The sequence below is a fragment of the Bidens hawaiensis genome, unplaced genomic scaffold (genome assembly GCF_021521415.1).
Source record: "Bidens hawaiensis isolate Kalapana, Puna unplaced genomic scaffold, B.hawaiensis_p1.1 tig00023640_1, whole genome shotgun sequence".
NCBI classification, from domain to species: domain Eukaryota; kingdom Viridiplantae; phylum Streptophyta; class Magnoliopsida; order Asterales; family Asteraceae; genus Bidens; species Bidens hawaiensis.
In genome coordinates, this window is record NW_027493712.1 from 85,144 (window position 1) to 97,570 (window position 12,427).

Genomic DNA, 12,427 nt, shown 5'->3' on the forward strand with positions numbered 1-12,427 from the left:
AAAAAGCGTTAGTTGTAAACTAGCTAAGAATACAACGCGTGTATGACTACCAATTTGATAACTCGAAACGTACCATACTCGAAATATTCCCACTTTTAACCCAACGTGAATGGAAGTGGGGGGCGTCACCCCGATAGATCTACCAACATTTCTGTGCCCGCAATTGGATTAACAGTTATTTAACCAAATTGATTCATCCCACAATAACGACAATTTGTAGTATAATGCGTTTTCAAAACATATATATATATATATATATATATATATATATATATATATAAATACGAACATAGATATACAATATGCTTTTTGGAGGAAGAACTCACATTTGATTTCGGGGTTTCGAATAAACGCTCGTTCCTATATTAGTACACGTTCGTTAATCTTAAATTTGACTAAAATATACATATTCTTATTCTAAAAATCCACACAAGCACATAACACATAAAGTTTACTACTTATAATCTTATAATTCTATACTTAAAAATATAAACAAGTAATAATCAACTAATAATTGTTTTATTTAATAATTTAATTTAGTTATTAAAATTTATAAAAATTATTACCTTTAGTTGCTGGAGTGTTTTGGAAAAGTTCAAGTTATTATTTTATTTAAAATTTTGACTCTATTATAATCGGTTTTGTCGGTTTTTGCCGGTTTCGTCGGTTTTGAGCTTAAAAACGAACCGGTTGTCCTTTTTACGAAACTTTTAGTTTTAAATTATCTAAAACACTTTTTATATAGATTTTAGTCAAGTTTTATTGATTTTTCAATAAAAATGTTTTGGTTTTTATTTTATTGCTAATTTCTTAAAAATGCCAATTTTTAACGTTTTCGTGTCGGTTTTCGCGACACGAACCGTGTTGGTTTAAGTTTTGCTATTCTTGACTTTTATTATACTTTAACTTATGTTAAATATAAGAATATTATGACTTTAGGAGCTGTTTTAATTCAGTTCCAAAAACTCTTGTCGGTTCACCTTAAAAATCGAACTTTCCGATCGTTAAAGTCACCGACAAGCTATTTAAGTCACAATGTCAAAACCAAACCATTTGGTACAGAAAATATACATATAATAACAAGTAATATATCATCATATCTATGTTTGATCATCTAGCATCAAGTATGCACACAAAACACATTTTTAACTACACATGCTCAAGCCTTAGCTTAAGTTTTCAACTATACAATATACATGTTATTTCTTCAATCTCTACAAGGTGTTTATGTACCAAAATTTCCAGATCTTACTAATCCATAGTAACATCTTATTTCATCCCATTATTATCCTTTTACAAACACATTCTTGATTTCTTTAACAACAAAGTTTCTATTACTAGTAAGTAGCAATTTTTAATAACCTTATTATCATACTAACAATCTTTACAATAGAGTTTACTAAAGTAATCCTAACCACAAGTTTTTAATCATCCACACAAGATTATGTTCACTTATCAAATCATTTTGCAAAACATCTTGTACAATTTACAAAGTTTCCTTTATTAGTAAGTTTAACACAAACTCTTGTTTATCTAAGTTATCATGTTTCATGCATCCTAGTACTTCTAGTAGATTTTATTCTTTTCCATATGTCCCATTCAATCCCTTAGTTTGTCATTTTCAATCCATATAAAATCAATACAAGTCAAGTATGAGCTTTATGATCATAAGTCAAATTTTGTAATACTTGCATGTGTAAGTGACTTTCCAACAAAGTCAAATCCCTACACTTTTGTCAACCCTTTTCCAAGATTCTTTCAACACCATTATTATTATTACTTACAACTTTTTCAAGTAATCAAGTATATGGGTTTTCAAAATTATCATTCTTCTTTAACCATTTTATCATTTAACAAACTTACAACTTCAATCCAATACCAAAATCAAAACCCATGGTTCTAATGGATGTTTTTACCCATAATCCATTTCCAATCTTTTGACCATTTACACATTTACTTCCATTATTAAAACAATACCTAAACTCATTTGTTAAACAAACTCAAGTAACATCCATATGGACAATCTATACAAGCTAAAATGCAACCATAACAAGTCCTATAATCAACAAATTCCATCTTACACATTCCTATGCAAACTCACGGTCACATACATACATGCATATATCCATATTATACTTGCATGTACACTACCAAACATACTAAAATCAAGCTTTAAACATCAACTAGCAACTAATATACACAAATCTTTGAAGTGGGTTACCTTGGGTTTCGGATTTGGTGCCTATGGAGGTGGTAATGTGGCCTTGGGTTGGCTATAATCCTTCCTTTGGCTTCCTACTTCTTGTAATTTGCTTAAACTTCCACCCAAAGATTTCCTAATCAAGTGTTGTGTGTGTAAAAATTTGAAAATGTGAGATGGTATGGTGGTGGTGGGGTGGCCGGTTATATGAAGGGAGAAAGGGGGATATAGGGTGATGTGTTGTATGGGGTAGAGTGTGTATGTGTCCATCCAAGTAACCTAGGTAATCATTTGATACATACATGCAAGCTTCTCATTGGTGGGTTTGGGAGGTGGGTTGGGTTATGTGTGTATGGCGGCCGAGAGAGATGGGAGAGGGAGATGGAGAGGTGATTTGAATTATAACATGTGATAATAACTAGGTGTTAACGTTTAACGTATCTCGTAATTTATCTAGCCAAACGACTTCCGTTTCTAATAATTTTTATCAGACTTTGAGCGAAATTAGATTACAGTCAATGTCTGCCTAAAAACATAATTTTCTGATAAACTTAATGTCGGGCTCTTACGGTGTCCTCTACTGGCTTTCGGTTACTTATTTTCTGATTTTTGCGATTCGAACCTTCTAAAATTAAGTTTATACACTATCTCTAATATCCTAACATAAAATTTTATTTTTCGAGGTCATCTTGACACGTTTATGAATTTATCCGTTTTGAGATATTACCCGGTGTCAATTTGCACAGTGTCAGCTACACGACAAAATTGAACTTTTTCGGGTTTCATATATTAAAATTCAACTAAAATCAAAAACTTTGGCTAAAAATATTATTCCTATATATTTACCTTACTAATTAATACACGATTACGGTTAATATAATTACCAGATTAGTCTAATTTTTGGCGGTTGTCACACATGACCTGTACGGACATGACAATGAGGGGTTAACCAGACCAGGAAGAGTGTTGTATGAAATGTAATAACGTCTACATCAAAAGGTGATTGGTTCAAGGACATAGCGTCTACCAATTGCTAGGAGACTAAGTATGTTTCACAAAGGAAGGTTCAAAGCTAACACTACCTATACTGCAACGCTCAACCGCTGTAACTCTATTTGACACATGAGTGTACGGATCGATCTCCATCATGTTGGGGATTGCTGGAAATTTTTGGACTAATAATATTTTTTAGTATATGTTACTAATAAACTAATATTAATGGGTCCAAAGAGTAGATATGAATGTGACATCGATACTCTAAAATGTGTGACTAGACACACTTAGTGGCATTAGCAAGGGTGCAAAGCACCCGACGCACACGCACATGGACGTGGACTTGGGCGATGTGTGCAACATGTGTCATCACTAGAAAAGTGCCATGATTGTTTCATTTTCTATAAAGCATTCCTTTTATTATTTTTAATATATCGTGTTCGAACGACCCTGTCACACCCCGACCAAAGCGGCGGAACATGCTGGGCGTAACCTAATCGATCAGTCATTAGCTCAAACGACACTAATTAAAGAGTCAATATTTATTTAATTTATTAATATTAAATCAAGTACACAATCACAACATTAGATCAAATAAATCATACATTAATTTTTTGAATAAATATCCTAAGGCCAAACTAAATGTCTTTGATTTTGATTACATCAAATACTTGAACCTGTAACATGTATAAAAATAGAGTTTGTCAACACGAATGTTGGTGAGAATACATAAGTTTAAATATATAATATAGATAAAAATTACCATTCACATGTGAATGATGAGTATTCCAATCTTTATGAATATATAAACAAATAAATAGATGTGGACTCGTTCCTCTTGAAACAAAATCAACGTACTTGGGTAAGTGTATGATCATACTAGATGAGGATAGATAAAGCCAAACCAAAACTTCAAAAATAACCGTGTAGACACATGGAGCATAGTCTTCGAGCATACAATAATCACACATATACATAAGGCTGAATTGTATTTGAAATAAATGAGGCAAAGACACTAATAGAACTTGATATGGTATACATGCTACCCCCAAAATATTAAAGATGAAAAAGTGGTATGTAATCTCACCTTGAATTTGGTAGGTTGAAAGATTAAGATCTTAGTTAAGCGTGTGAATGTCCTGAACAAAAGTAATAAAGCTAATTTTAGTTTTTGTTTGACGAATAGTAACTAAGGATTACAATGGTATGATGACATGATAACTTTTACTTGAAAAAGGAAAAGTAAGATGAAAACAAAACTGGTCAGCTTGTTGTCACAGAATAAATAAATTACAAAAAAAAATTATAAAAAAAAACTCAAGGCAATTAAATCAATATGTTAGGAATAACTTTCATTTAGAAAGTTTGGTTAGATTCGGGCCCGAGATTGGCTAAAACAACGTACAGATATGCGCACTAATTTTAGTTTGACCACTATGGAGTCATACAAATGATTTAAAATGCAAATAAAGCGTCATTAGAACCAACCTCAATGAATTTAGTTATAAGCTTTGTTCTTGCACTATTTCAATTTGTTATGACAAAGTTATGGCTCAACCTTTGTTGGCCAAGAATTATGTCAATTTTGAATCATTACAATTAGTAATGTCCTTGACATTTTAAAATGGTTTTTGATGAAAATAAATTATAAGCCACTGATGGGGTGATGAATACATCATATAAAGAAGATGTGTAATCTAACCCTTATGGCTATTATATCAAGGAAAATCAATTAAAACATAAAGTTACAAGGAATGTAAGAACTTTGTTAAGGTATGACTATTGAAAATCATCTTCCAACCTTTGGTTCTTTGTCTTCACCATAACACATACCATGGTGTATAGATTATGTGGATCCTTGCCATGAATATATGATGGCTTTGCAACCATGTAGATGAAGAAGATGAATAAGAATAAAAGAAACCTTAAAGATAGTATAACTAGTATTACATAACCATTTGATTACCTTAATCTTTGACAAAATAGATGAATAGTAATAATAAGAAAAATGAAAATGAAGATGAAGATGAGGGAGGGAGGAGGGGGAGAAGATAAACTATTCTTTGAATTTTAAAGAAGAATAAGAATGATACAAAAGAAAACGAGGGGATGATTGTTTCCAATAAATAACAAAATTTGGAGGGGCTAACTTAGGTAAGTTTGCTTTTATAAAAATTGTAAAACTTGGGGAAGTAGAAAGGGGGGTAGGTTTGGCAGTTTTAGGGTGGCTTTTGGTCATTTTGTATTTTTAAGATATGGGAAGGAACAATTGCTACAATAATTAATTAGATATAATACTTAGGCTAGTTACATGTTTAAATGTCCATGTAGCAATTTATTGTTTTATTAAATGAAAGAAACATACTTATAAATTATAACTTATAACTTATTATGTATAGGCAAAATACATATATATTACTTATTAGAGATTCCAAATGTCGAGTTAGGTTATACAAGTTTCCAAACGCTTTAAATATGTAACGCAGTATAAATTCGATTCATCACTACTTGGGAATATGCTTGCATAGTAAATATGATATAACTTTAGTATCATTGACTAATAACATGATTAAAACACAGACATCCAATATTTCATTGATTAAAAGAGGTTTCGAATCACATCGAAAATTAAAACAGGCCAGGTTTCGAGTTTAAAAATTAACGAATACTACAGACCCGTTGGTACCTTTTAGTTCAGTTGAGTCGATATTAATAGTTTGCGCATAAGCACACAATTCCAAATTTAATGAGTGCCTATATAAATCTGAGTCCAAATCTTTATATATAAATGCATGAAACATATAACTTAACAAATAATGCTCAAAACAAATAATACACAATGATATTATCATAAAATATATAATAGTAATTCTTTTAATATTTTTTTCTATTTTTATTAACCTTAGGTTTTAAAATACTTTTTTTATAACTGAAAATATTTATTTTATTCAGAATTTTGAAAATTTTATAATTTTTAAAAATATCCCTATCTCGATGACATGTCTTCGAGATATAGGATACCTGCAATCGACACCTTTTACTTTGTTTTCATTTGAGGGGCACACTTTTCACCTAACCCTCCATGTAAGTGTTCAAAATATTTAGGGAAACCTACATGCCATTGAAATAGAGTTCAGAAGTCAAAAAAGTTTGACTCGCCCTAGCTCGACAACATGTCCTCAAGGAAATTTTTGGTAATAACGACTTTTAGCCTCGATATAGCCTTGGTGCTATAGGGTTAGTTTTTTTAGCCTTGGCATAGCACAAACATTTTTAATTAGGTATAAGTTTAAAATTATATAAACTTTTAAATAACCGATCCATTGCCATTCATTCACACTCTAATTATACTTGGTTTTTCAATCAAACACATGAGTGAATATATTCAGATTTCAATTTCAATAAATTATACAAGATAAATACAATAAAAAATAAAATTCAGACATCAATATTACTAAATTCTATGTTCCATATTTAACCGTTCAACCCCCTTTTTCTTTGTATCGTGTGCCAATGTTTTTGCTATATAAACCCAACCACACATCGAATACACCTAAAACAAAAGGCCCCTTCACACACACACACACACACACACACACTCTCTCTCTCTCTCTCTCTCACACACACACACACGAAGTCTAAAACGCATTTGGAAGATTAATTAGCCATGGTGATCAAGGTAGAAAAGAGTGTATCAACCGCGATGAACGCACGGATAATAGGTTCGGGAGAAGAAACGGTGGTTCTAGCTTATGGGTTTGGATGGGATCAGTCTGTTTGGGACAAGGTTCACCCGGTACTGACTCAGACTTACCAAGTTGTTGTTTTCGACTGGAGCTTCTCCGGAGCCATTAACGAACCAAACACCCTCTTTGATCCGGCCAAATACTGCACCTATGAGGCTTTTGCCGATGACCTAATCGCCCTTCTTGAAGAGCTCAACTTAGAGTCAACTGTGCTCGTCGGCCACTCTATGTCTGGCATGATCGGATGCATTGCTTCCATCAAAAAGCCTCATCTATTCAAACACCTTATCCTTGTTGCTGCATCTCCTAGGTATATTATATTCACTTTAAACATATTCCATATATTTTATGTATTGTATAATAATAATAATAATAATAATAATAATAATAATAATAATAATAATAATAAGTTATATATTACGAAATAGAAAATAACAATTCTAAATCATTTTTGTTTTATCAATATACGGTTAGTGTTTTAATCTCTTTTCTTCTTATATATACAAATACGATAAAAACTATCAAACTAATTTATTTATCTACACATGTGAATGCTATTTTTGTTTTCTTATCCGTGTAAGTTATATACTTTGCTCATTTAGTAAACGTTTGTTAAAATAAGAATTAATAGACATTTATTTTAGAGACCAACCGTCATACGCTCAAGCAAATAGTGTTATAACTCTTTAACTTAAAGTTATTTTTTTAGTTTTATATGCATATCTTTTTACTATTGGAACACCTTTATACTAGAATTTTATTTATTTATTAAATTTTAGAAGCATTCATTTAAAAAACACCAAAAAATGGATTATTTGTATCTGGAGTTATGGCATTTCTTTGTTTCGTGTGATAGGGATCTTTCCTCGGTTTGCAACCACATACTTGGGGTGTGTTTGGGATTGCTTATTTAAGAGAAAAATGACTTTTTGTTAAAAGGACTTATTAACTTATGAATATTTTAAAAGAAGTTTTGAATAAAATGTTTGGATTAGCTTATGTGTTGGGGAAAACCAAAATAACTAAAAAGGACACTCTTTTATAAAAGGAGTGTAATAGGTTTGAGGGTTAGAGGGATGTAATAGGTAAATCAAACCCATTAAGTTAATAAGTTACAAATTCCTAACTTTTCAAAACTCTTTTATTTTGTCTTCTCCATAAGTTAAAATCGATAAGGCCTTATAGTTTGCCAAACACCTTATACACCTTATTAACTTTTCAAAAAGTTTATAAGTTATAAGTTAATGAAAATAAGGAATCCCAAACACCCCCTTATACTACTTTGTAGACCATATATATGTATCCGACAAAATTTTCTAATTTTGAAAAAAAAAAAAAAAAGAATTGAAGGTAACAAAATGTGTGTTAGTATTGTTTATAGTTTTTTAATGATTATAAACTACAAAACCAAATCGGCAAAAATTGTTTTTAATTATATACCTTATCACCAGAAAGAATTGTTTTTAATTATTATTATTATTATTATTATTATTATCAGGTTAGTAAAACCCAAGAATTGTAAATCTCTGTTTCAAGGCGGTAAGTCGACATGAATTTGGTCAGTTTGGTTATGTGCGTTATGGCATCAGAATTAAAACAAAAAATAAACCAAAAATAATTTAAAAACTGATTTGGACCAATTGGCGGCGTCGGTCAGTGAGCTTTGGTAAAACCCGAGTGTTGTCGATCCCAGGTGTTGAGGCGATGAGTCTACACAATTTTGGTTGGTATCCGTCACGTTCGAAACTGAAAAACAAAAACAAAATTGGTATCCGGCCATTTTTTGTTACTGTACCGATACTAAAACAAAATGCGGTGATTGCACGCAAATTTAGTGGATATCACTTAACAACATAACTATCCGGTCACGTTCGTTACGATATCGGAACTAAAAAAAAAAAAACAAAAATAAAAACAAAATTGGTATCCGGTTATTTTTTGTTATTGTACCTATACTAAAAGAAAATGCGATGACTGTACACGAATTCAGTGGATATCACTTAACAACACAACTATCCGGTCCAAGCCAAAGTTAATATTGAAAGACAAACTATTCTACCATACACAAAAACATAAATAACACAATTCAAATAATTAAACCATCATTTGCTCCATTAAGAGTTCGAACACGGGCTGCTTACCGATACCATCAGTTTCCCTTACCAACAATACCATCCGGCCAACACCAATACATGTGCTAACTATCAAAACCATTACTACATATAAAAAACAAAAATGACACACTTTGTGACACCAAAGTTCTCAAATAATAATCAGATAATATATGCTTTGTTTGATGGTAAATACATCATTATTGATAACTAATGATTAAAATATTTGTTATTTTAAATATAAAAATCATTCTTGATTATAAACAATAAACTATTGTTATTAGAATCTTTATTTTTATAATAAAGGGTTGATGGTAATAAATTATTCTTTCAAATGCAACAAAATGACCAACTTAATTTTCTACCTAATTAACTAAATGATATATTTCTTAGGAAAATACTATTCAACCAATTTTGAAAAATACGAAAGAACTACCATGTTTTGTAATCAAGATCCTTTTTGTATCGAAGAATTAGGTGATTAAAGTTAACGTTAGTAGTTAAATAAGAGAAACACTTGTTTATTAGTGGCCTAGTGAGTGCCTTTCTTTAATAGGGACAATAAGTATTTTATAATTCGTGAATAAAGTATTTTATAAGAATATGCGTGGTGGAGCTAGAGGGGTACCATCCTCCCGGTAATACTTGCACCATGTGTGGTGGCGTGTTTCTCACCCAATGGCTTCTCCAAAGTGTTGGGAACACTGTCCCTAGGAGTGCTTTGGAGGGTAGCGCTTCTCACAAAGCTTCGAAAGAAGGGAAGAGATGGAAAGTGATTGGTGGGCTTTTTATTAGTTTTTTTTTATAAAAAATAATACTAAAGTAATAATGAGGTAATTGTTTGAAAGCGCTCCATCTACTTCACTCCTTTTAGTCAAAAAGCCCCTGTGATGACGTGACGTCACATGACGTAAAACGTTCTCATAAGGGCTCAATCCACTACACATAGTCTTATTATACTTCACCCTTTTTCCACCTATCTCGTCAACTGGGTAATGCCGACATTTTAGTCAATCAGATTTTTCTTTGGTTTTTAATATTATGGTTAAATAAACCTTCATAATACTTGTTGGTTAGTTAATATCTTACTGTCTATATAGCAATGACACATAGCTGTGACATAACATCATTTTTTTTTATTAACTAAGCTCCTCCATAATACATAGTTGAAATATCAAGTTATCCTAGGCATTTATCAAGTTGCACATTTAGTTATTTAGGTATGAAATTATGAGTCAAACTCAAATTATCTTTTAAAAATGCTCAGCTTTTATGTACAGAAAATTAAAAATTCTGCCAACCAGGGCAACAATGATCCTCCTGACCCTTTCTTAATTCTGCTGATCTTAAGGATTTATATGTTAATTGAATAACCAAAAAAAAGCTGGTTAACCGAGCCCATGGTGTTCCCTTATGCATAGTTTTTTTCTAGAAGAATGTTAATGGAAAAAATATTTATTGAACTAGTGATGTTTAAAGTATTTACCAAACTAGTGTTTTTGACTATTTGTTTATCATTCCTAACTTCCTCGGATATAAGAATAACTTCAATTTTAAAATGTTCTTTATAAAAACGTAAGTAGAAGATTTTAGAAAACTATTTGTGAAGCCTTTTTTAAAATGTTTTTATATGCTTCAATATTTTGTAACTTATTTTTTTTTTCTGGAAAACAAACAACATACCTTAAAAAAAACATTTTTTTAAGAGTTTCTCTATTTGAAAAACAATTAATAAAAGTTTTTTTATATATATCAATCAATCATACCCAGTATAAAATCACACCAATAGCAAAGCTATAACTAGTGTCTGGGGAGGGTGGGATGTAGGCATACCATACCTCTATCCAATAGAATAAAGAGGTGTTTTCCACAGAGACCCTCAACTCTAAAAATCACATGTATGATAAATTTCTCTAAAATACATTTTTTAAGAGTCATTCTATTCAAAAACATGTTTCAAAAAAGAATCAGTTTCCGTTGTATTTGTTCTCAATGTTAAAAAACCGTGTTATATTATTATTCTTTTTTATTTTTTGTCATCCTTTCGCCGGATAAAAAGAGTTTAAAAATGTTCAAACAAGAAAAAGTTTTTAATTTCACAGAAATCGTTTTATAAATAGAGATACTTTTTCTTAAGAAATCGTTTTATAAATAGAGATACTTTTTCTTAAGAAAAAGTTTTTATTTTTATAAATAGAGATACTTTTTCTTGAAAACTTTTAAGGCTATTAAAAACATTTAAAAAGAAGAACCTTTACAAAATGTTCTTTTAAATAGTCCACCATAACCACCGGTTAAAGCAATCCCATCTAGATACTACACAACCTTATTTTTATACTCAACAAGAAACTAAGTTTTTCTTACGTATTCTTAATACAGGTACATAAATTCGGAAAGTTATGAAGGAGGATTCGATGTCAAAGAGGTTGAACAACTATTCTCAAGCATGGAATCAAATTACCATGAATGGGCATCCTTCTTTCCTACCCTAGTTATGGACAAAAATGACCCTGAATCTATCAAAGAGTTCCAAGTATGTTTGAAAAAAATGAAACCGGAGATTGGCCTTTCTGTGGCTAAAACTGTATTCTTATCAGACCACTGTGGCATACTTGAAAAGGTTGTGACCCCATGCACCATAGTCCAAACAACAAAGGATCTTGTGGTTCCAATATCAGTCGTCGATTATATGAAGAAAACGATTAAGGGAGAATCAACGGTCGAGATGATTGATACTGTTGGACATTTTCCTCACCTCACAGCCCCTCTTCAGTTTCTCGAAACCTTCGATCGTGTGATGAACGTTCACTTCTCGAAATCTCAGTAGAGTGAAGGATATGTGTTTGGGATAAGTGCATTTTAGTTGCCATTTACGGATCTTTTTATTATATCTATTTTGGGCTACTGCCCATTTGAAAGTACAGTGTGCAATCAATGTGTATTGTTGACTGGTGTGTGGGTAGATAGAAGTGTTAAGTTCTTGTGGCTGTGATATTGTCTGAAATGAATCAGTTGACTTTTTTAGTCAATGCCAATTTGTAGATTTTTCTTGTAATTGTGTTGTAATGTTGGAAAACAAGTTGTTCTCTATCAAGTATTGTTCGCAATTGTTGGTTTGGTTCTCACTCTCTCAACAAAAATATTTGTTCATTCAAGACATGCATTGTGTTATATACAATTGCGATTTACACTAGGACTTGTGGGTAAACGACTCCTCACAATAGCAATATACATGATTTAATACTAGAGAGTTGTCCGCGTGATGTAGAAATACAGACACACGGGTAATCATGTAACATGTAGCTCTTTTTTAACCAAAAAAAAAGTATATATAGAAATACCATAGTAAAATTAAAGAGAATAAAATGCTAATTATT

General features: G+C 31.3%; 1 pseudogene across 1 annotated transcript; it reads left to right on the forward strand.

Moving 5' to 3' along the window:
* The first annotated feature begins 6,771 nt into the window (after nucleotides 1-6,771).
* On the forward strand, nucleotides 6,772-11,877 carry LOC143567815 (strigolactone esterase RMS3 pseudogene; annotated as a pseudogene). The gene is made up of 2 exons (XR_013141472.1): nucleotides 6,772-7,249; nucleotides 11,430-11,877. The product of XR_013141472.1 is annotated as a strigolactone esterase RMS3 pseudogene (transcript).
* The last annotated feature ends 550 nt before the right edge of the window (nucleotides 11,878-12,427 follow it).